The sequence below is a fragment of the Dama dama genome, chromosome 23 (genome assembly GCF_033118175.1).
Source record: "Dama dama isolate Ldn47 chromosome 23, ASM3311817v1, whole genome shotgun sequence".
NCBI lineage: Eukaryota > Metazoa > Chordata > Mammalia > Artiodactyla > Cervidae > Dama > Dama dama.
In genome coordinates, this window is record NC_083703.1 from 37775446 (window position 1) to 37801093 (window position 25648).

General features: G+C 37.5%; 1 pseudogene; it reads right to left on the reverse strand.

Annotated features, from left to right (window-relative positions):
* LOC133044250 (patched domain-containing protein 3-like) overlaps positions 1–17686 on the reverse strand; it is a 36390-nt pseudogene extending 18704 nt beyond the window's left edge.
* Positions 17687–25648: the final 7962 nt, after the last annotated feature.

The window sequence follows — 25648 nt, forward strand, 5'->3', positions numbered from 1 at the left end:
CGTATGATGGTTGTGTTTGTACATGAAACAATGTAATTCAGAAATACAATATTAGAGTCAGTAACAGAGTTTAGCAAGGTAGCTCTATATAAAATCAGTACACAAATTTCAATTGTATTTTTGTAAAGTAGCAAATTCTTAAAATTATGATTTACAATAACATCAAACAAAGTCAATTATCCATGAATAAATCAGACTAGGGATATACAAAACCTTTAGAGGAAAAGAAAATAAAAAATTTCAGAGAAATTTATCAATTTAAATGGGCATCCTAGATGGCACAGTGGTAAAGAATCTGCCTGCCAATACAGGGAATGCAGGAGACTTGGGTTCAATCCCTTGGTTGCGAAGATCCCCTGGAGTAGGAAATGGTAATCCACTCCAGTATTTTTGCCTGAAGAAGTTCATGGACAGAGGAGCCTGGTGGGCTACAGCCCATAAGATTGCAAAAGAGTTGGACATGACTGAGGCGATTTAGCATGTAGCATGCTGTTTAAGGTGAGTTAGTTCAAAAACATTTGACATGGATATAATCTTACAGGATTGTTCTAACCAATAGTTTCTATTTCTCTGTAAATCTAGAGTTAATGAAAGTGAGGTATAACGTGTGTTGTTGAGAAATCATTGCACAACAAAGGAGATCTTAACTCATTCAAACTAGTGGGTTATTTTTCCAGTTTATTTTATACTTAGAGTTAGTGAACATGTGTGAGAGCAGCCAGGAGATCAGAATATTGAAACTGGTGCTGCCACTTCTGTGACCTTGTGTGTGACACTCAGACACTAGGCCTCATCTCTTTGTTTGAAAAGTGAGGTTGGAGTAGAAATCTCTCAGACCTATCTTGTGTTAAATGTGTAATATTCTTTGAAACCATGGCTAACTGTGGTGAAGTAAAGAAGCAGCAAGGTGTTTCAGAACTGGAAGGGATTATGCTGCTATGTCTGCTAAGTCGCTTCAGTTGTGTCCGACTCTGTGCGACCCCACAGACGGCAGCCCACAGGGCTCCCCCGTCCCTGGGATTCTCCAGGCAAGAACACTGGAGTGGGTTGCCATTTCCTTCTCTGATGTATGAAGGTGAAAAATGAAAGTGAAGTCACTCAGTCATGTCCGACTCTTCGCGACTCCATGGATTGCAGCCTACCAGGCTCCTTCGTCCATGGGATTTTCCAGGCAAGAGTACTGGAGTGGGTTGCCATTGCCTCCTCCGAGAAGGGATTATAGAGACCTGCTATTGTTTAATTTGCTGTCCCTCCTGTGCCTCTTACATCCCTGTCCTTTTTGACCAGTGTCATTTGTAAACTGAGAAATGCATCTTAGTTGTAATTGCACGATTAATTATACATTTGGTCTCTTCCAAGTGAAATGGCAGGAGTTACTCCTTCCATCTACAGCTCAGTATTTTGCTCCTTAAACGTTGAAAAAGAAGGTTTAACCATACATCCTTTAGAACAGTATTGCTTAATCCTTTTTGGGTTGTGAATTCCTTTCAAAATCTAATAGAGAAGTTTAGACTCCCTACCTAGAAAAATGCACACGTAGAATTTAGAATACATTTTCATCTGACAGTTACCCATGGCTAAAATCTGCTGCCTTATCCTCAGTGCCTGTATTAAAATTTGTTGTTTTACATTCTTGCCTTTCCTGACAAAATATCATTAATGACAAGTGATGTTTTAAGGATTAGTAATTATGTAAGAAAACCCCCTGGCTCAGTATCTGGCTTGTTGTCAAAGTTCAATAAATAAGAGCCCACACTGTTGCTACCATTTATGTTATTGTTATGGTATCATTACTACTCCTGCTCAGTAAGGGTCTATATTTTTTTTAATATTTTCTTTGGTGACTTGAGTATAAGTATACAACTTTTCTATTCTTAAATTAAGAGTAATTGAAATTTTGGGGCTTTCCTAATTTGAAGCTTAATGTTGGGAGAGAAGAAAATTTTTATGAGTAGTCTTTTAAGATTCTTATTAGTGCTGTCACCTAATTCATGTTGGAGTTAAATAAAATTAGTTATAGTTCAATGTTAAGTAGAAAAATCTCCAAAAAAACAAAAAAGAAAAAGAAAAATCTCCAATTTGATTCTTTTGTTTTACTTTGCTTTTGTCGTGCTGGTTTTGTGACCACCAGAAAGCAAAACTGGGAAAGGGAGAGTTAGTCCTTCAAATAGAATTAATGACACTGGGTTTGGAAAGTACCAAGAGGCCATTATGTTTTGCAATATGCCCTGTGGACAAAAATATCTTTAGCAGCAGTAATTACAGTCTATAGAAATAGTCATACATTTTTTGTCCCCTGCAATTCAGACATGAGATAGTTATTGTCTTGATTTTATTAATGCAAATAAGTCAATAGAATGATCTCATCCTACTTAGGAGATAATGTGAGGGGAGATTTATTAATTTCATAAATCTAAAGAGCTTTAATGAAAACTTTTTGAAGAGCTTCTAATAACTGACATTTATGCCTTATATTAAATAAAATAATTCTGGAAGACAAAATCTTGAAATACTTTGTGATTATCTTTTCCTTTCATTTCATGCCTTCCTTCCCTTCTTTACCATTTCCTAGGTGTAGTCCTTCATTATCCCTTATTATGATCTTGGCAGTTGTTTTCTGTTGATTTTCTTAGATTTTTTTTTTTTCTGGCATTAACTTTTCAATATATAGAGCAGTTCCTGCCATTCCTTTCTTTGGCAGCCTTTGGTAGCTGCATATTGCCGACTAGATTTCATGCACCTTACTCAGCATTGCCAGAGGATACCTACTCTAGCCAGCATGTGACCTTCAGCCTTCACTTTTTATTGTATCTCTTCTTTGCACTTCAGTAATAGTCAGATTACTTGTTTCAAAATGCTCAACTTCACACCCTTCTGTTTTGACCTGAATTCGGAGTGGATGACACATTAGATTTCTTAAAAAATTAATTTGTTGCTTTCCAAGAGACTTCCTTTCCCCCTTTTGTCCATGTCAGTTAAAGCATTACATGTTTGCTAATATCATTTTCTCAGAAGGGCATACCAGTACAGTTATATTAAAAAAAAAACCACCAAAAAAACCTGCTTTTCACACTTGGGAAATGGAGCATGGGAAATATATTCGGTAGTAAACTACTTTGCTTTGGGGATTCTTTAATTACTTTTCCAATAACTTCATTCCTCTGAATATACCTGCAGTGAGGCCATATTTCTAGAAGCTGACTACATTAGCTCTTCTTGAATTGTATCTAACTTGTGACAAAATACAACAATCAGGAAGACTTACCAAATGTTTAGAAAGAAAAGTCAAAATTACTAATCTGCCTTTTTGACATCTCTTTTAGCCTGCTCTTGAGGTTCACAGATGATACTTTTGATCCAGAGCTTGTAGCAACAATAGGTAAGTCCATGTTTAAACATTTAGTAGAAATGTCAAATATTTTCTTGCCTTCAGGATGTTTTATCTAAGTCCTCCTACCCATCCTCTCACTACCCCACTGCTTCCGTGTCTGTCAAAATCTTACTTGTCTTTCAAGTGTTACCTTTGGTAGCCATTCAGTTTCCAAAGTGTTTGTATGCTGCCAAATAAAAGACATCCCACAGCACAGGAATGTGTATACAGATAACCATAACATCTTCAGTGTTAACATAGGACCAGGAGACAACAGCAAAGGAAGTTGTATTTTTGCTTGCTGAGATCTACAAAGTCTTCGGAAACTGAATGACTACCAAAGGTAACACTTGAAAGACAAATAAGATTTTGACAGACATGGAAGCAGTGGGGCACTGTCCTAAGAGATGGGTATGGTGATCAATAACACAGGCTTGGTGTCTGTCATAAGGGACCTAGCAGTGTCACCCGAGTGTGTTGATTTTGTAGTTTTAGCATTTCATATAGTATCTGACATGTATTCTGGCAACATATTTATTGATATTAGTTATTAAAGACTGTGCACATAAATGCCTTTTAAAAATTGAAGTTTAGATTGCCTGAAAGTGGTTTGCCACACCAGTTTATTAGAGTATATGAGAAGATAGAGCTAGATAATTTGGTATCACATGTTTAGGGAGTAGTTGACAATGTAAAGGTACAAGAGACAAATTGCAGTAGTACAAAGAGCTGAGTCAGAGCAGTATGATCATCTCAGCTCTGCCTTGAATGTTGTCACCTTGAACAAGTCATTAACTTCCTTGTCCTCATCTGTAAGTTGGGAGTAATTTGGGTGAGAATATATTTTTCTTCCAGCTCTAAAATTTCATGATCTGATGAGTAGAATGTAGTAAAGATCTGATCTTGTATTACTATTAGGGAAAGTGTCTTAATCAGATTCCCAAAATGTTCACATTTATCACGTATGCTTTAGCATTCTCTCCACATACACATACACAGTATTCCTGCTTTTTTTGTTTGATAGAAATTGTTTGATAGAAAAGTGCATTCAGTATCTTCAATGTCTTTAACTCTAAGTACTTTAATGTATATTTCCTTGATGAGCATGGATACAGTTCTCCCAGATAGATTTTATCAGTTGTCCCACTAATATCTTATATACCAAAGAAAAGAATTGTTTCTGGTCCAGAGTCCAGTCCAGGATCCTACATTGAATTTTGCTGTCATTTTTCCTTAGTCTCTTTTAATTTGTACAGTTCTTCATTCATTTTTCTGTCTCTTCATGGCCTTGGCATTTTTGAAGAGCACATGCAGGCCAGTTGTTCTGTAGAATATCCTTCCATTGCAGCTGTCCATGTGTCCTCATGGTTAGATTCAGGTTGTGCGTTTGGGGCAGGAATTCCTCAGCAGTGCTTCTCAGAGCGTGGTGCGTATTGGCGCTGTTGGTGGTGATTGGACGCAGTTACTTAGATGAAGTGCACCATGTCTCTTCCTGTCCGCTGTCATCCCAAAACTCTGGTGGTTGTTGAACTGTGGTTTTTCAAATTCCATCTTTCCATTTACATTTCTTACTTAGAATTCTGCAACGAAGAGCTTTGGACATGAGTCTGAGCAAACTCCGAGAGACAGTGGAGGACAGAGAAGCCTGATGGGCTAGAGTCCATGAGGACACAAAGAGTCGGGCAGGACTTAGTGACTAAACAACAACAACAGAGGAAAGGCTCTTCTTCGTTTCTATCAATATGATCTCATGGTGCCTCTAAACTTAATAAATTAAATCAGGCATTACTTCGCTTTTGTATGACATATTAGCATTGACAGATTTACTGTTATGTATGAAAATAGAATCATTTAAAACACTACTAGTTCAAAATCTGTTTAATTTATTTTGGTATATTATTTGCTTCTTTAAAAAATGAGCTATTAGTAAAACTTGATTTTATGCAGAACATCCCTGGTATTGGATAAGCAAAGAGTAGAAAATAGTAAGTGTCAGGTAAATAAACTTGCCTAGAGTTAAATTTTTACTAAGGGAATGGTCCTGCATATAATATAAACTTGTTGCTTAGTCTCTAAGTCATTTCTGACTCTTTGAGACTCCAGGGATGTAGCCCATCATGCTCGTCTATGCATGGGATTCCCTAGGCAAGAATATTGGAGTTGTTGCCATTCCTTCTCCAGGGGATCTTCCTGACCCAGGGATCAAACCCTTGTCTCCTGCATTGGCAGGCGGATTCTTTACTGCTGAGCCAACAGGGAAACTCATAATATAAACTGTCTTCATTTCAAACCCAAATGTCATTGGGGTCTTGCAGATTGTCAGATGATTTGTTGTCTTTATTACTAAAAAGGTTCTACTTTAAAAACAAATACTAAGATTGTAGCATATTGAGAGAACACTCATAATTTGTTCCCCCAGTCAACCCTGGGTCTTGAAAAGAATCTTTTACATTTTGGCATCAGATAATTTTCTGCCCTAGGTTATAACCAATACACACAAGAGGTTTTGAAATAAAAATAATTATCTCAATTGTTAATGGCCGTATGAAAATTAGTATTTTATGGAAAATTAGGGTTTTACCTCACAGTGTAATAGTAAATAAAGCACGCCTTTGTCTTCCAGTAGTACAATGAGACATTCAAGTTTCAATCGTATATAAAATACTGTATTAAGGTTAATTATTTGATTTTGGGTTTGAAGATGGTACTATTAAGTTGGAATTTTCTTCTGCATTCTGCCAATTGGCTAATAACAACAAAGACAGAGAAAAACTAAAATACAAACTCCATAGTCTACTAAGCCACAAAACAGGGGAATGGCTGCCTGAAGCAGCAGAGACCAGGCAGGCTGCCTGTGGGAGAAGGTGGACGATGCCATGGCTGCAGAGCTTGGAGCCAGCAGGAGATGCTTCATGAAGTTGAGAGGCCCACCTTGAGGTGCAAACCTGTTAGCCTTTGTTTGTAAAAGCAGGATGGCTTCTCAAGCCAATGGCAGGGGTTTCCCTGCCTCTGGTTTGATTTTGAGAAGTTGGGAAGTGAACCCAAACAGGGAGTCACACAAACAAGGGGAGGAGAGGCCTTTGACAAGTGTCAAAACCCTCTATCTCCTCTGGATGCTGAGAAGTAAATAGCTGACTGATTCTCACGTAAAACCCTGAATCAAAACAGAATTTTGCTGGTGCTGAACTGATCCACTATGGCCTTCTGCATTAGCTTCCTGTAGACAGCTTGTCCAGGAAACCGTCATCACTTTCAGTGATGACTTGGCAAAAACAATCCAGCTCAAGGCTGCTACTGCGATTCAAGAATTGAAAAAGGAGAAAGGAATGGAAAAACAAAGGACAGGTGAAGAATACTCGTCAAAAAACAATATTGCTATAAAGAAGATGAAAAGAATGACCAAACATTTTGCCATGAATTTAAGACCCTTAATGGAAATATGTATTGGTGAGAGCACAAACAGTGGTATGAGGTCAGGGAAGGGACAGTGTGACTACATGAGAAAGTGCAGTGTGAGCTGACTGAGGGGAAAGAAAAATAAGATAAGAAAATAAAACTATTGCTGAAGTGACGATGAAATTGGAAGGCTCACAAGGGACAGTAGAGACTGTGGAAAACACAATAAAGAACAATAAGCTAGAAATGGATAACTGGGTAGAATTTACCCAAATGAATAAGAATGTTAAAATAAATTAGAGTGAGAAAGCATGGGAATCACAAAAGAAGTTTGTTATATAGCCTGTCTTCATCTTAAAGAAGAAACATAATGAAACAGCCAATACTTAATGATATAATCCAAGGTAACATTTCTGACATAAAAATAAACACACACACAGAGAAAACTGTAAGAATATTTTGATCATGTTTTTGTTTGTAACATGGGAGTGTTTTGGGGGGAAAAATATATTTTTCTTTTTTCTGTGGCCAGGCCATAAGATGATGCTTAATCACATCTTTACCTGAAGTATTTAATCAGCTACATTAGATACAGTTGTTTGAATTTGAGCATGGATATCAGATCTAGTCTGAGTAAACAGCCAAAATTTTCTTCATGTATTCTGTTTGCATTTTTTTAAATTTATGCTTTCTAAAGAAACCTTTGAATGCAAAAAGAGTGCTTTAAGTAAAACTTTTCAAATAAAGAGAAAATTTAGAACTGGTTCTCTACTTAAGACAGGTTCACAAGCTATTTCTTAATTTGTAAGACTTATAACTGTAAGACTTATAACTGTTACAAATGCAGAAATATTTGGGGGGAGTTGATGCATTTTAGCTTAAGTTAGACAAATTTTGGTTGTTGTTGGTGGACTTAGGTCAGTGATTCTTATCACTCCCTTAGTAAGTTTTGAAAGATACCCAGTTTGGCTTCTAAGGGCAGATACAAGATCTCCTCCACCCAGTGTTACTTTATTATTTGGGCTTACATAACAGAAAGATAACTTAATGAAAATAGAAAGCAGCTAATACATCCTGTTTAATGCCATAACATAACCTTGTTAAAATACTTGGAAATGTGAGATAACCTAAAGAAAAACAGAACTATTCTATTTCATACAATTTCATTCAGGTAAACGTTTTAAATGGAGTAAAGCTATAAATATGGCTCTGACATTTCTTTACTTAGAATGATGGCAAATGGTATTCATCATATATAAATTGTTTCTTTTTTTCTGTCTACTTACAGGCTTTATTAGAAAATGTTGTGATTTTTTTTCCTGTGTTTTTCAGCACTGACTGATGGTTGACAGACCTTTTTATACTGAAATGTCCTTGCTTTCCTAGTTAAGTCTTTACTCATTTGTTTGATGTATTTCTGGATTTGGTATATTGCTTTGGGTGGTGTAGTCATTTTCACAACATTGATTCTTCCAGTCCACGAACATGGTATGTTTCTGCACTTGTGTCACCTTTGTTTTCTTTCATCCAGTATATTTTTCTGTGTTCAGGTCTTTCTGAAGTGATTCATGCCATTGGTACCTTATTTTAATTTTATTTTTTTAACTTGTTGCTCAGACTAACCATACATCTCTTTGGGTGAACTACCATGCTACATATTTTCCTGGTTTCCTTTTTGGACAGTTAGAATTTTCTTCTTGACTTTTTCTTTTGGTTTGAGTCATGAGGACTCCCTTCCTTAACCTCTTTTCTGGTTGCTGTGGAAAAGTTTGTGATTGAATCAACTAATGCTTTTTTTTTCCTTAATGAGTTTGGGATTTTGTGTCACAGTAGACAGACTTTTTCCTTTCTGAGATTGTAATTATCTACTTTTTTACACTTAAATATTGAGCCATCTGGAAACTTAAAGTAATGTAAAAAGGTTGTGAATCAATGATATTGAATGCTTGCTTCAAACAAAAATTGTGCCCCCTTTTCATAATATGGAATTTAATTGAAATATGGCTGCCCAATCAAGGACCTCATTTTCTAAGTCCTTTAACTTACATGTGTGGCCTTGTGACCAGTAGTCACTAGAAGATGTCCATGAGAGTGATGTATATCACCTGTAGGCTAAGACTTTTAAGAAGTTCTCTGTCCCATTTTCCATCTAAACACAGGCAACAGAAGAGGCAATTGGATTCTGACACCAGATGTTTGGCAGAAACCCAGGTCCCTGAATTACCAGGGTCAAGATAGCCACTCACTGACCCTGAATATCAACAGTGACTGTTACACAAGTGAGAATTAGACTCTCATTGTGGTGAGCCACTACAAAGTTGGGGTTTATTTATTGAAGTGGCCAGTATGGCTTCACCAATACAGAATCCAAAGAGAAGCCAACATCCCCTGAGCACCTGTGTCTGAGCACACTTCATTATATTCAGTGAGCACTCTGCCCACTGTCAAGGAACAGGAAATGTTAGTTACGTAATATTTGTAGAGGATCGGGAAGGGGGGCTTTATCAGTGGGTGACTTTCACAGTTAACTACATGTTAAAGCGAAAATTCTAATCAGTGCGCCTGTGTCATCCACTTCACTAAACTAGACCATGGAAAAATCTGAACGTAAAAAGCAGAGGTATATCAAACCAATCCAGCCTTGTTTTCATTTATCTCTTAATAATAATACTTCATTTAAAACAAGGCATCCAGTGCAAACTTAAAATAGATGGTATACCAGGATGATGGTAGGAAACAATTTTGGCTTCTGGAGACAATTCACAATAGTGCAGGAAATTTATCAATGACCTCTGTTAAGCAAAATAGGCTTCATCTGTAAATATGAATGGCTAACCCAAGATTACATCTGGAGGAATACATGAAAGGAGGAGATGAGCTAATAAAATACCTAAAGTTACTGAACAACAAATATTTGGCAATTAAGTTGAGGTTGAATTAAAAATATTCAAGCATTATAGCACACAGTTGTTCCTCTTAGCTGCCCAGTATCAGGCAGAGTTTACAAATACTTGATGCTTTGTGGAACTACTTTGAAAATCAAGCTGCTGCCCTGCAAAGTTATTGAGCTAATTTGTAAAACTGTCACCAGTTTCTAAATAGAGTCCTCTAGTCTTTTTTTGTTGCAATTTGTTGAAAATCAGTTGTGATTCTTTAATCAAAATGTTCAATGAAGGGAACACCATAGAAACATAAAGTTTTGAGGACTTAAGCAAAATAGAATCCTTGAAAACATGGTACATAAACAGGAAGTAATTGAATTTGTCAATTCAAAAGTGAGGGACAAAATGACAAAATCAATTAAGAGGAGTTCAGTGTACCTGATTGAACTTATATAACTGTGGTTTGTAATTTCACATATTGTGAGAAGAATTTTTGAATGAGCTTTCATTTGTAGGGTAAAGTTACATTCTATAATGAATAGAATGAAATTGAAAAGTCCTATTTTTGTGACATCCCTATTTTGTTTGGCAAAGTATTCAAGATAATTAGAAACAGAGACAACACTGTTGAGGAGTTTTGTGTTATAAAACATTTGTCTAAGAATGAGTTTTAATGAAGTGAAAATGATAATATGATGAAAATATTTGGACTAAAATATTTAAACATTTCCACACATAAAAGCATAATTATGTACACTCACTGAGAATTTTCCTGAGCTTACCAGGAATCTCAACATATGTAGAAAGAGTTAATTTTTTCAACAAAATATGGGCTACAGAGAAGAGCTTTTTGAAAGTGTCAATAAATTTCAATTTGTTAATAATAAAATGCAATCTTGGGGACTATTACAATTGTATGACAACTGAAAATAATGAGAGCATATTTGTAATTAAGGTCACTGAATGAAAGGGGAGAGACAATGTGGCAGAAAAAACATTTGAAGAAAATAAAGGCTAAAATATTTCCAAATATGATGGAAAATATCAACTCATAGGTCCTAAGTGCTTAAAGATATTTAAGAAGATTGAATAGAAAAAAAACACCACATATAATCTCATCATAGTCAAATTGCTGAAAGCCAGTAGTAAAAAATATATTAAATGAATATAGAGGGAAAAAAGACATATACCATAGAAAAGATCAATATGAAAGAGAAGACTGAGTTCTAATCAGTATTGCATCAAGAAGACAATGCAATGACATTTTTAAAGTGTTGAAGGAAAAAATTCTTCTCAACCTAGAGTTCTATATCAGTTTAAACTATTCTTCAAAAATGAAGAGAAAATAAAGGTATTGTTTAATTCATGGTCAAAGAAGAAATCACAAGGGATATAGGAGCTTATTTTGGAATGAATGATAACGAACATCCCTCATAAAAATTATTTTGTGGATACAGTTAAAACAGTAGCTAGAAGGAAATTGATAGCACTAAATGTTTTCTTAGAAGGGAATAAATGTGACTTATCCTACCACCTTAAAAAACTAGAAAATGTAGAGAAAGTTAAACTCAAAGAAAACTAGAAAGAATAAAGAGTAGAAATCAATCAATTAGCAAATAGAGAAACGAAAGAGAACATAGAGCCAAAAGCTGGTTCTTGAAGAAGTTTAATAAAATTGATAATTCCTTAAGCAATAAAAAGTATATAATACAAATTCCCAATATCAAGAATTGCACTGGGGACTTCCTTAGAGACATTTAAATGATAAGACACTTAAATGATAAGACATTTAAGTCACCAGGGCTTCCCTGGTGACACATCAGTAAAGAATTGGCCTGCCAAAGAAGGAGACTCAGATTCAATCCCAGGGTCAGGAAGATACTCTGGAGAAGGAAATAGCAACCCACTCTAGAATTCTTGCCTGGGAAATCCCATGGACAGAGGAGTCTGGTGGGCTACAGTCCTTGGGGTCACAAAGAGTCTGACATGACTAAACAACAAGAAAATAATCAATTAGCCAATCAGCAGAATGGGTAAATTCCGTATAAAACAAACATACCAAAATTGACCCAAGAAGAAAAAGAACATCTTAATGGTCTTCTATTTGTTAAAGAAAGGGAATCTGAAATAAAAATTCTCAGAAAAACTCCATGCCCAAAGACTTCACTAGTGAACTCTACCAAACATTTGATAAGAAATGAAAAATGATGCCAACCATACATCAAATATTTCAGAAAACTGAAGAAGAGGAATATTTACTGTCTTGTTTCCTGAGGGCAGTATAACTCTGATATCAAGACCCGAGAAAGGCATTACAAAAAAGGGAATTGTAACCAATATGCCTCATGAACATAGGAACAAATATCACTGACAAAATATTAACAAAAACAGCAATATGCGAAAATAACAATGTGCCATGACCAAATGTGAATTATTCTAGGAATGCAAGGTTAGTATAAAGTGATTCCATGTAAGCTGATTTGATTTAAAAAATCATTCAGTATAAGTTGTCACATTCCACAGACTAAAATAGAAAAATAGACATGATAATCTCAGTAGACAGACAGAAATTTGACAAAATTTAATACTCGTTCATGTTAAAACATCCCAGAAAACTAGAAGTAGAAAGGAGCTTCCACAATCTGACAGAAGATGGCTATAAAAAACTTTCAGGTAATCATTATATTTGATGAAATATTGATTCCGTTCCTTATAAAGTTGACAACAAGGCAATGGTGTGTCTATGTTTTCCTACATTTTCCTGGACGTTTTAAGCCAGTGCTTAATTAAGAGATAAAGTTTATGTAGGGAGAAATAAAATGATCTTATGTGACCTTTACATAATTCCATAGATAAAAACTACTAAAAAAAACTACAAAAATCTACATGAACTAATAAATGAACCTAAAAAGATTACACAGTATAAGGTAGGCATACTAATTGAATTTTTATATACTAGTGAAAAAAATGAAAAAGGGGTTTAAAATATTTACTATGCTAAAAAATTAATATACTTAAAGTTCAGTTCAGTTCAGTTCAGTTGCTCAGTTGTGTCCGACTCTGTGACCCCCACGAATCACAGCACGCCAGGCCTCCCTGTCCATCACCAACTCCCGGAGTTTACTCAAACTCATGCCCATCGTGTTGGTGATGCCATCCAGCCATCTCATCCTCTGTCATCCCCTTCTCCTCCTGCCCCCAATCCCTCCCAGCATCAGGGTCATTTCCAATGAGTCAACTCTTCCCATGAGGTAGCCAAAGTACTAGAGTTTCAGCTTCAGCATCAGTCCTTCTAATGAACACCCAGGACTGATCTGCTTTAGGATGGACCGGTTGGGTCTCCTTGCAGTCCAAGGGACTCTCAAGAGTCTTCTCCAACACCACAGTTCAAAACCATCAATTTTTCGGCGCTCAGCTTTCTTCACAGTCCAACTCTCACATCTATACATGACCACTGGAAAAACCATAGCCTTGACCAGATGGACCTTTGTTGGCCAAGTAATGTCTCTGCTATTTAATACGCTATCTAGGTTGGTCATAACTTTCCTTCCAAGGAGTAAGCATCTTTTAATTTCATGGCTGCAGTCACCATCCGCAATGATTTTGGAGCCCCAAAAATGAAATCTGACACTGTTTCCACTGTCTCCCCGTCTATTTCCCATGAGGTAATGGGATCAGATGCCATGATCTTAGTTTTCTTTTCTTCTAGTTTTCTGAATGTTAAGCTTTAAGCCAACTTTTTCCCTCTCCTCTTTCACTTTCATCAAGAGGCTTTTTAGTTCCTCTTCACTCTCTGCCATAAGGGTGATGTCATCTGCATATCTGAGGTTATTGATACTTCTCCCGACAATCTTGATTCCAGCTTGCACTTCATCTAGCCCAGCGTTTCTCGTGATGTACTGTGATTATAAGCTAAATAAGCAGGGTGACAATATACAGCCTTGATGTACTCCTTTTCCTATTTGGAACCAGTCTGTTGTTCCACGGCCAGTTCTAACTGTTGCTTCCTGACCTGCATACAGGTTTCTCAAGAGGCAGATCAGGTGGTCTGGTATTCCCATTTCTTTCAGAATTTTCCACAGTTTATTGTGATCCACACAGTCGAAGGCATTGGCGTAGTCAATAAAGCAGAAAGAGATGTTTTTCTGGAACTCTCTTGCTTTTTCGATGATCCAGCGAATATTGGCAATTTGATCTCTGGTTCCTCTGCCTTTTCTAAAACCAGCTTGAACATCTGGAAGTTCTCGGTTCACGTATTGCTGAAGCCTGGCTTGGAGAATTTTGAGCATTAATTACTTTACTAGCATGTGAGGTGAGTGCAATTGTGTGGTAGTTTGAGCATTCTTTGGGATTACCTTTCTTTGGGATTGGAGTGAAAACTGACAGTTTCCAATCCTGTGGCCACTGCTGAGTTTTCCAAATTTGCTGGCATATTGAGTGCAGCACTTTCACAGCATCATCTTTCAGGATTTGAAATAGCTCAACTGGAATTCCATCACATCCACTAGTTTTGTTGGTAGTGATGCTTTCTAAGGCCCACTTGACTTCACATTCCAGGATGTCTGGCTCTAGGTCAGTGATCACACCATCTTGATTATCTGGGTCATGAAGATCTTTTTTGTATAGTTCTTCTGTGTATTCTTGCCACCTCTTCTTAATATCTTCTGCTTCTGTTAGGTCCATACAATTTCGGTCCTTTATCGAACCTATCTTTACCTGAAATGTTCCCTTGATATCTCTAATTTTCTTTACTTAGAAAGTAAATCCATGTATATCTATAAGATACTTCTGAGAGACATTAAATAAGATAATAAGAAAGAGATAAACCATGTTCACAGATTGGAAGATGCCATATTGCTAATACATCTATTTTCCCCAAATTGATCTATAGACTCTCCATAACCCAATTCTGATCCCAGAAGCATTTTTTTTTGATAAATGGACAAGTGATTCTAAAATTAGTATCTCAATGCAAAGAACCTATAACAGCCAAAATAATTTGGAAAAGAGGGAAAATGCTGGATAACTTACTTAACCTAATTTCCATAACTGATATAAAGCTTCAGAAATCAGCTCAGTATGGTATGCACTCTATTACAGAAAAACAGATCAATGCACAAAAATAGAGCCACACATAAACTGTCACTTTGTTCTCTGACAGAGGTGCCAAGTTAGTCCGTCTAGTGAAAGGACAGTCTTTTCACTGAAAATGCTGGGACAACTGGTTAACTATAAGGGAAGAAAATGAACCTCTATTCATACTTCCCAAAAAACATAGGTCTATGAATCATAGATATAAATGTAACAATAAAACTATTAGCTTTTGAAGAAAATATAGACGATTTTTTGCAATCTTGGATTAGGCAAAGATTTCTCAGAAAACACTAACCATAAAAAAAAAAAAGATGAATTTGATTCCAAAACTTTAAAAACTTCTATTCGTCAAAATACACCATTAAGAAAATGCATACAAAAACCCCAGACTAGGAGAATGAACAATAGTCAGCTGCACTTTTACATAATAATGCATATGAGAAGTATAATGAAAATAATATTATATTTTAGAGTACAGTACATAAAAATTTGAATTCTAGGCATAAACTACTAATGATGATATAAAAGGACAAATAATTGGAAAGCTATCCTTGATTGTATAGACTATAATAAAGATGACAACACTTCCTAATTTAGTAGATATTTTAATGTAAGACAAATTAATTTTTCTTTTTTCTTCCAAGGAGCAAGCATCTTTTAATTTCATGGCTGCAGTCACCATCTGCAGTGATTTTGGGGTAAAAAAAAATAAAGTCTCTCACTGTTTCCACTGTTTCCCCATCTATTTGCCATGAAATAATGGGACCAGATGCCATGATCTTAGTTTTCTGAATATTGAGCTTTAAGCCAACTTTTTCACTCTCCTCTTTCACTTTCATCAAGAGGCTCTTTAGTTCTTCACTTTCTGCCATAAAGGCGGTATCATCTGCGTATCTGATGTTATTGATATTTCTTCCGGCAATCTTGATTCCAGTTTGTGCTTCATCCAGCCCAGTGTTTCTCTTGATGTACTCTGCATATAAGTTAAATAAGCAGGGTGTTAAATAAGATTTTTAAACAGTATTTATAAGCCAAGGAAGCATGCCTTTGCTTTTAGTCTATTGACTGTTCTTAATAGTGCATTTTCATCAGATTGGATTGGGCCAATCAGGAATTCTATAATTGGTCTTTGGTTTGTTACTGGCTATTCAAACTCACTTTCAAAAAAAGGTTAAGAATACCAGATAAAAATTAGACCATGAGCAGCTCCAGATAACATCACAAGAAACATAGTCTTAGAAAATATCCTGAAGACATACGCTTCATACCCCTTTGTCACACAGGGTAGCCTAGCAGATACAATGCTTCAGTGGCTTTTCAGTTTACTGAGGGCTCTGAACTGGAAACAGATGCATAGGAAATGTGACCAGAAAAGCCAAAAGAAAATCCTATACAAATGACAAGATTAATCATGGCTAAGCAATCAAGATTGACATTCCAGAAGGCCATAAAACCCATGACACCCACAGTCACAGAAGCAATAGCAAAAGTTACCCACAAAAACACAGGGGAAGAGGAATTAACAATAAGGAAACAATGAACATAGCTGTTGATGCAACAATCACATTTCGAACAGTGTTTTCTAATATTGCAGAATACTGATCAATGACCCAGAGGGATGGGATGGGGAGGGAGGTGGGAGGGGGGATCAGGATGGGGAACACATGTAAATCCATGGCTGATTCATGTCAATGTATGGCAAAAACCACTACAATATTGTAAAGTAATTAGCCTCCAACTAATAAAAATAAATGGAAAAAAAAATACATGAATGCCTGATTGTACACCATTAGGGGAACTTCACACTTTTCTGTCATGTCTCAGCACTGGAGTAACATCAGCTTCTTATTGGTTGAAAAAGACATACCCATGGTTTGAATGAAGTCCTGGGAGCAAATGACTTCCTGTGATGATGTAATATTAATATCATACACAAAAAGTGGAAATTCCATTAAAAAGTGGGAATATTGCTTAGAAAAGCTGTCTTATTTAAATCTTGACAGAGTTTTTCCATACATTTTATATATTCTCGTAACCAAAACTCTGTAAGACTTTCATCTACATTCTCACCATTTTCAAAATCTGCCAGACATTTTTCCAGTTTTTGCCTAGTATCTTTATCCCAGTAGTCAAGAGTCTGTACAAAGTGCAGAGTTATTATAGAACAAGGAGTGATGAATTGTCTTATGGACTCAGAGGCAACCAGAGAAGGCGTCAGAAAAAGCAGTATCCAAACACAGACTCCGCAAGATCAATGAGACCTTGGGAGACGGGCAAGGTCCATCTCTGGGATAACCATAACCCTGGGACTATAACTTGGAAACTGTTCCTCCACATTAAAATATGGTGTGATGTAAGAGTCATCACTTGCCAAATTTCAGAGATCTAAACATACCTGCACTCAGAAACACCCATATATACTCCTTATGATGTACAAAATGTATAGGAGCGCTACAAAAATCTTGGACTGGGTGCTTGTGAGAAAAAGACCAAAATAGTCTCTAAAGAATAGATTCACTGGATGGATATCAGCTTTATGTCCATGTTGGAGAGAATTACGTGGGAGGCAGCAGGACTATTTAATGAGGAAAATTTTTGGTCAGTTGTTACCGGCTTCTTCAACCAGCTTAGATAGACTACTCTTTTCCCATCCAGGGCCATAAATGCTCCAAAACAGGCGATGTTATAAAAATAACAAAAGAGCAGGGTTGCTCCTGTACAGATGAAAAGTATTGTACAGACCCGAAAGAGGCCATACCACAGTTCCTATACAGGCCAGGACGTCGGTGATGGTGGTGATTGTCATGGACACTGCCACTTTTGCATAGACATCAGACATCCGCTTGCTTATGCTATCCATGAGGCTGGTCTTCTGCCAGGCAGAAATCATGGTAAGTATGTCATCGACCCCAACACCTGTTAGAGAAAGAAACAGAGTATTCATACTTTTTCAACATCTATTAAAAATTAACCAGATCAACTCAAACCATTTTCTTTGCCCATCTCTCAAGGTCTCATTGATCTTGCGGAGTCTGTGTTTGAATACAGCTTTCTCTGACACCTTCTCTGGTTGCCTCTGAGTCCACAAGGCAACTCATCACTCCTTGCTCTGTAATAACTCTGTGCTTTGTACACACTCCTATATGTACACATAGCACTGTACACTCTACTCCTAGTAATCATTCAGGGTGTTCAATGAAGAGTCAGGAAACCTGGCTGACTGCGTATTAGGTGAAGCAGGATTAGCAATGTATCTCTGATTCCATCAGAACATTTGAGAGACCATTTTCTCTTATAAACCATTTTACTCTAAGGCACTAATATTGAGGTAACATCCTGTTGTTTAATATATGAGCTGGATTTATCTGTTCTTCAGTTAGTATCTAGCTATCAATGTGGAATGATTTTAAAGGCACCCCATAGTTTATACACACACAGATATATACATACATGTAGTTTTCTTGTTAGTCTGTTTCTGATACCGAGAATGCTATTATTCAAACTTCACTTGCCCAGGCTAAAGCATTATGTCAGTAAAATGTAGGTACTCTTGAGATCAGAAATATGTACCAAAGTAAACCTTAAGATCCTTTACATATTAAGTGAATACTAAAGCAACCAGTCTCTTCCACAGTGATGTTTCCTGATTGATTTGTAATAAAGAGGGCTGGAGAACATTTGAGGACTCTGAAATTGTCACCGAAGGTTAGGAGAGGAGGACTACAGAGAAGAAAGGGGATTACAAAGGACAGCCTAAGCATGTTGCAGATAAATTTCACTTCCTTCAAGCTTCTTACCTATTTCACTCCTATACACCTCCGTTTCTGTGTGTATTGATACAAAATCAATACTTGGAACTGAAAAGTGAAAAGAAAGTGAAGTCGCTCAGTCGTGTCCGACTCTTTGTGACCCCATGGACTATAGCCTGCACCAGGCTTTTCCGTCCATGGGATTTTCCAGTACCGAAGTGGGTGGCCATTTCCTTCTCCAGAAGATCTTCCTGACCCAGGGATCGAACCCAGGTCTCCCGCATTGCAGGCAGACACTTTACCCTCTGAGCTACCAGGGAAGCTTGGAACTGAAATGCTGATTGATTTTAATATCAACCTTGGGAGATCTTCTCCACGGATTACATGGGAAGATACTGGGAATTGCACTTTGCCTCTAATTCCGATGTTCTGTGTGTATGATCTGGGAGAAGGGCCTACAGTGACACAGGCTTATGTAGTCTGAAACAAACTGCATCCTGACACGACCCTGCTGCCGGCTTTGTGGATTTCACTTGCATTCAGCTGGACGAAGGGTAAGAATCCAAACTACTAAGGACCACAAATAAACTGATTGATAAGGAACAGGTATTTAAAAACCGGTTTTATTATTATTGGAACTTGGTTCAGAAATTGTCCTCACACATTTCTTGAGCTACTGAAATCACAGCCCCCCCCCCAACATACATATGCACCCCTACACTCACATGTCTATGTATATACAGACAATATGAAGATGGTTGATATGAAGTCAGTTGTCTACACTTGAGTTGTTGACGGCTGTGGGAACATTAAATAAGCGTGAGTGTGTACTAGGAAGGTATACATCCTGTGTACTGTTCCTTCCCTATATCCCCTAGGAAACCCATTATTAATTCTTTCGATCTGTTAACTTTCCAAAATATAAACATATTTACCTTCTTACACTTCTTGTAAAATAAACCCTGAAAGTACAGGAAAATACAAAGAAAAACTTTAAACAACTGCAATTCCACCTGTCAGGGATAATCCTTGCTAATATTTTAAGTGTTATCTACCCAGAATTTGCTATACAAATATACATGCATATTTGTATATTGCTCGATTTTAAACATCTTGTTTCATAACCAGCATTTTTTCATTTAACACTTTATAGCTACCTTTTTTTAAGACTGAATAGAATTCCAAAACTTTAATGTGCTCTGGGCAGACCAATCCCATGTTGAAATAGGATTAGCTTGTTTTTGAACACCAAGAACCACCAAACTATTTTTCACAACTATTATACACCATTTTATATCCCACTAGCAATGTATAAGTTTTTATGTTTATAGTTATATCTTTTTGATTAATTGGCCCTTTTACAAATATATAATGTCCTTCTCTCTGTTTTAACAGTTTTTTAATAGTCTGTGTTGTCTGTTATCAGTACAGGCACTCCTAGTCTGTTTTGGTTGCTATTCATATGGAGTATGTTTTTCAGTCCTCTTAACTTTCAGTCTATTTATGTCTTTGTATCTAAAGTGAATCTCTTGTAAATAGCATATAGTTGAATCATACTGTTTTATCCATTCTAACAATATCTGCCTTTTGATTGGAAAGTTTAATCTGTTTAGATTTAAAATAATTGCTGACAAGGAAGGACTTAATTGTTTTGGTATTTATATTCTGTATATATTATAGCCTATTATCTTCATTTCATCCATTTATGCCATTTTTTGTGGCCAATCCCAGGCCCCAACAGTGAAAGCGCCAAGGAGTCCCAACTATTGGATCACCAGGGAACTCCTGATTTACGCTTTCTTTAATGTGTAGTTAGTGAGCTGTTTTAATTGGTCATTTTGCTGCCGGGGATGCCCAAGTCAGCCTGAGCCCTGGAATCACATGAAGACGTTTTTGGACACGTGGATTCTGCAACTTCTCTACAAACTGTAGATCAGAGTCTGCAGAACTGTGTTTCAGGACTGCAGGAATCTAAAGTTCTAAGACTCGCCTAAGTCATTTTGAAAAACTGCTTAACCAAAGTCCTTCTTGGGGACTAAAAAATCTCCAAGTGTATTCACTAGTGTTCTATATTCACATCTCTCCTTCCATTGCCTATTGAACATTAATATAAAGGTCATTTAGAGAGAGTCAACACAGGAGCTAGTCAAACTCAAATCACTCTACCCAAAAACATACTTCACTGCCCCCATCCTCTGAAAAATTTATACCACCAATCCAGAAACCTGAAAGAGGGAATAGGGCTAAACATGTCATATGTAGCTTTTATCCTATTAATCTTTCTGATTTCAAGGTTCATCTTGTTACTTTTATCTTCAGTTCAGTTCAGTCACTCATGGACTACAGCACGCCAGGCCTCCCTGTCCATCACCACTCCTGAAGTTTACTCAAACTCATGTTCATTGAGTTGGTGATGTCATCCAACCATCTCATCCCTGTCATTCCCTTCTTCTCCCACCTTCAATCTTTCCCAGCATCAGGGTCTTTTCAAATAGTCAGCTCTTTGAATCAGGTGGCCAAAGTATTAGAATTTCAGCTTCAACGTCAGTCCTTTCAATGAACGCTCAGGACTGACCTCCTTTAGGATGTACTGGTTGGATCTCCTTGCAGTCCAAGGGACTCTCAAGAGTCTTCTCCAACACCACAGTTCAAAAGCATCAGTTCTTCAGTGCTCAGTTTTCTTTATAGTCCAACTCTCACATCCGTACATGACTACTGGAAAAAATATAGCCTTGACTAGATGGACCTTTGTTGGCAAAGTAATGTCTCTGCTTTTTAATATGCTGTCTAGGTTGGTCATCAGAGAAGGCAATGGGCAACCCACTCCAGTACTCTTGCCTGGAAAATTCTATGGACAGAGGAGCCTGATGGGCTGCAGTTCATGGGGTCATGAAGAGTCGGACACGACTGAGAGACTTCACTTTCACTTTTCACTTTCATGCATTGGAGAAGGAAATGGCAACCCACTCCAGTGTTCTTGCCTGGAGAATCCCAGGGACGGGGGAGCCTGGTGGGCTGCCGTCTATGGGGTCGCACAGAGTCGGACACGACTGACGCGACTTAGCAGCAGCAGCAGCTTGGTTATAACTTTCCTGCCGAGGAGTAAGTGTCTTTTATCTTAAACTCCTGTAAATCAATATTGTTACTTTAAGAAAGTATTGGTTGTAATCAAATTTTGTTATAATAAAGAAATTTACTTTTATTTTGGCGCATATGTGTGTGTGTGTATGTATGTTGATTTGGGGCCCTGAGTTTAACTGATAGAACCAGCAGTTTGAGAAAAGGTGAAATACAGACACACAGAGTTGTTTTAATGAGAAGAAAGTTTAATTATTTTAATGTGGCCTTGCATGAATAAGGTGTTTAGTTATATTCTTGCTCTTTGGGAATCAGTAACTCCATTTCCATAGCTGAATTTCTTAGTCTTCAAACGAAACTTAGTTTCTCTCTCCTACTAAAAGTTTCTAGAGGCAGTTATCAGTCATTTGTTTTGAAGCAGTTAGCAATGAAATAAAACAGAAACCTAGAGATTGTCATTAATATTTTAAGATGTAAAGTTGTGGTTGTTGGGGAGTTAAAGTATTAAATCTTTATTTTTTTATTTTTTAAATGCTGTGTATATATTCCCATTTTTGTTGGTCCAACCTAGAAACAGGCATAAATTGTGTTATTCAAAATGGAGCACATATTACTTTTTTTTGCAATTAGTAGCCACTTTTCTTGGGCTTCCTCCGTGGCTCAGTGGTAAAGAATCTGCCTGCAATGCAGGTTTGATCCCTGGGTTAGGAAGCTCCCCTAGAGGGAGGGCACGGCCACCTACTCCTCTATTCTTACCTGGAGAATCGCATAGAGAGGAGCATAGTGGGCTACAGTCCATAGGATCACAAACAGACACAACTGAATCAACTGAGCACACACGTGCAGCCTCTTTTCTAGAGCACACTTCTCTAGTAGAGGAGAACAAAGAACATCTTTTAGAAGGAGGCTGTCATTCCTTTTGTTAGCCACTATATATATGTATTAAACCAGCTTTGACATACAGGCGGTATTTAGGATTGCGTTTATGGCTAATTGGAGTCATAAGTGGGTGAGAAGATACCTGGACATGGGTACTTTCATATTGCTTGCTTCCATTCACACTCCTTTGAAGATCAGAGGGGAATTAGCTATTTGCAATGCTTTAGTATATCTTTGTGGTTCTGAAAGGCCAGTCAGTGGATTCATGCTTGGCTCGTTACATAAGAATCAACCAGAATAGTTACATTTCATGCAAAGAGCACAATATAGGACAGAAATGGGATGGAACTAACAGAAGCAGAAGATATTAAGAAGAGGTGGCAAGATATTAAGAAGATATTAATGAAGTGATGGCAAGAATACACAGAAGAACTGTACAAAAAAGATCTGCATGACCCAGATAAGCACAATGATCTGATCACTCACCTAGAGCCAGACATTCTGGAATGCAAAGTCATGTGGGCCTTAGGAAGCATTACTATGAACAAAGCTAGTGGAGGTGATGGAATTCTAACTGAGCTATTTCAAATCCTAAAAGATGATGCTGTGAAAGTGCTGCATTCAATATGCCAGCAAATCTGGAAAACTCAGCAGTGGCCACAGGACTGGAAAAGGTCAGTTTTCATTCCAATCCCAACAAAAGGCAATGCTAAAGAATGTTCAAACTACCACACTATTGTACTCATCTCACACACTAGCAAAGTAATGCTCAAAATTCTCCAAGCCAGGCTTCAATAGTATGTGAACCATGAACTTCCAGATGTTCAAGCTGAATTTAGAAAAGGCAGACGAACCAGAGATCAAATTGCCAATGTCTGCTGGATCATCAAAACAGCAAGAGAGTTCCAGAAAAACATATATTTCTGCTTTATTGACTACTTCAAAGCCATTGACTGTGTGGATCACAGCAAACTGTGGAAAATTCTTCCAGAGCACCTGACCTGCCTCCTGAGAAATCTGTATGCAGGTCAAGAAGTAAGTTAGAACTGGATACAAAACAGCAGACTGGTTCCAAATCGGGAAAGGAGTACGTCAAGGCTATATAACGTCACCCTGTTTATTTAAGTTATACGTAGAGTATGTCATGTGAAATACTGGGCTGGATGAAGCACAAGCTGGAATCAAGATTAGTGGGAGAAATATCAACAACCTCAGATACGCAGATGACACCACACTTATGGCAGAAATTGAAGGGCTGACGTACAGGGGTCAGACAGCTGTCAAGGGAAGGGGTGTTACACTCCCTTGAGAGGAACCTGTCACTAATAAAAGGGGAGCAGCCCCTCAGCAAAAAAAAAAAAAAAAAAGAAAGTGAAAAACTAAAGAGCCTCTTGATGAAAGTGGAAGAGGAGAGTGAAAAAGTTGGCTTAAAACTCAGCTTTCAGAAAACTAAGATCATGGCATCTGGTCTCATCACTGCATGGCAAATAGATGTGAAAACAATGGAAACAGTGACAGACTTTATTTTTCTGGGCTCCAAAATCACTACAGATGGTGACTGCAGCCATGAAATTAAAAGACGCTTGCTCCTTGGAAGGAAAGCTATGACCAACCTAGACAGCATATTGAAAAGTAGAGACATTACTTTGCCAACATCAGTCCTTCTAATCAAAGTTATGGTTTTTCCAGTAGTCATATATGGATGTGAGAGTTGGACTATAAAGAAAGCCGAGCACCAAAGAATTGATGCTTTTGGACAGTAGTGTTGGAGAAGACTCTTGAGAGTCCCTTGGACTGCCAAGGTGATACAACCAGTGCATCCTAAAGGAAATTAGTCCTGAATATTCATTGAAAGGACTAATGCTGTAGCTGAAACTCCAATACTTTGGCCACCTGATGTGAAGAACCGACTCATTGGAAAAGACCCTGATGCTGGGAAAGGTTGAAGGTGGGAGGAGAAGAGGACAACTGAGGATGAGATGGTTGGGTGGCATCACTGACGAGATGGACTTGAGTTTGAGTGGGCTCCGGGAGTTGGTGATGGACAGGGAAGCCTTGGGTGCTGAAGTCCATGGGGTCGCAAAGAGTTGGACATGACTGAGCAACTGAACTGAACAGATTGGCAGCTTTCCACCCACAACCCCCCACCGCGCTTTGTTTTTGTTCAGTTGGTCTGGGCTAGTGCCTGGAAACTAACATTCTCCCACAGACAAGTACGGGAATGATTGCCCATGAGGACTCTGAAGAGGTGTCTGAGTCAAGGATGTTATGAATTGCTGGAATTTCAGTATGGAAGCTACCACCACAAGTTCCATTTTTCCCTCAAAATTTACAGGTGTGACTGTATATGAAACAAATGTGGGTCACAGCCTTTGGAGTCATTTCTGCTACCTTGGCAGTGGTGGGCGAATTTGGCCTGATGTTGTACATTGGGGTGCCATTTGTGATCATAGTTGCAAAATCACCATTTCTTATTCTAGGTGAGTAAAACAAAGCGTGAGGCTACACACTGTGTGTGTGTGTGGGTGGGTGTGGGGTGGGTAAAGGAAGAGTATTATGTTAGATTAAGCAAAATAATTATATAGAGGTGACTCTACAGATCCACAATGAGGAATCAGAAGAAAAAGAAAATCAAATGGAATTATGTGCCTTTAAGAGTTGGAAAAATCTAGTACCCCAAATGGAAAAACACACCAGGGACATGATCAGACATTTCACACACACACACACATATACACACAGAATCCAAAATACTAATCACTGAAAATATAAGAAAGAAATATTTGTCTTTTTGATTAATCAAGGGATGAAAGTTCAACCAAAAGTGAGACATCTTGTCTTCTTATTAGATTAATGAGTATTATAGCAAGACTGAAGGTTTTGGGAAGATTGTATGCAAATAAACACATATTCTGCTGAGGGAAATTTATAAATTGATACACTTTTAAAATATAACTTTGCAACAAATCAAAAGACTTAAATATTTAAAACAGAATACCTTTGACCAGCCAACTTCACTTCCGGGAATTTGTCCTACTTATTGGACAGGTTCTTACAAAATAGAATAAGTATGTTAATTTCAGTATGATTTAGAAGAGGAAAAAGCAAAAACAAGCTAATCCTATATCAACACGTTTGCTCTACTGAATGAATAATTCTGAATATGGTCAGTGTCAGGAACTTCTCTCATATGCAGCCAG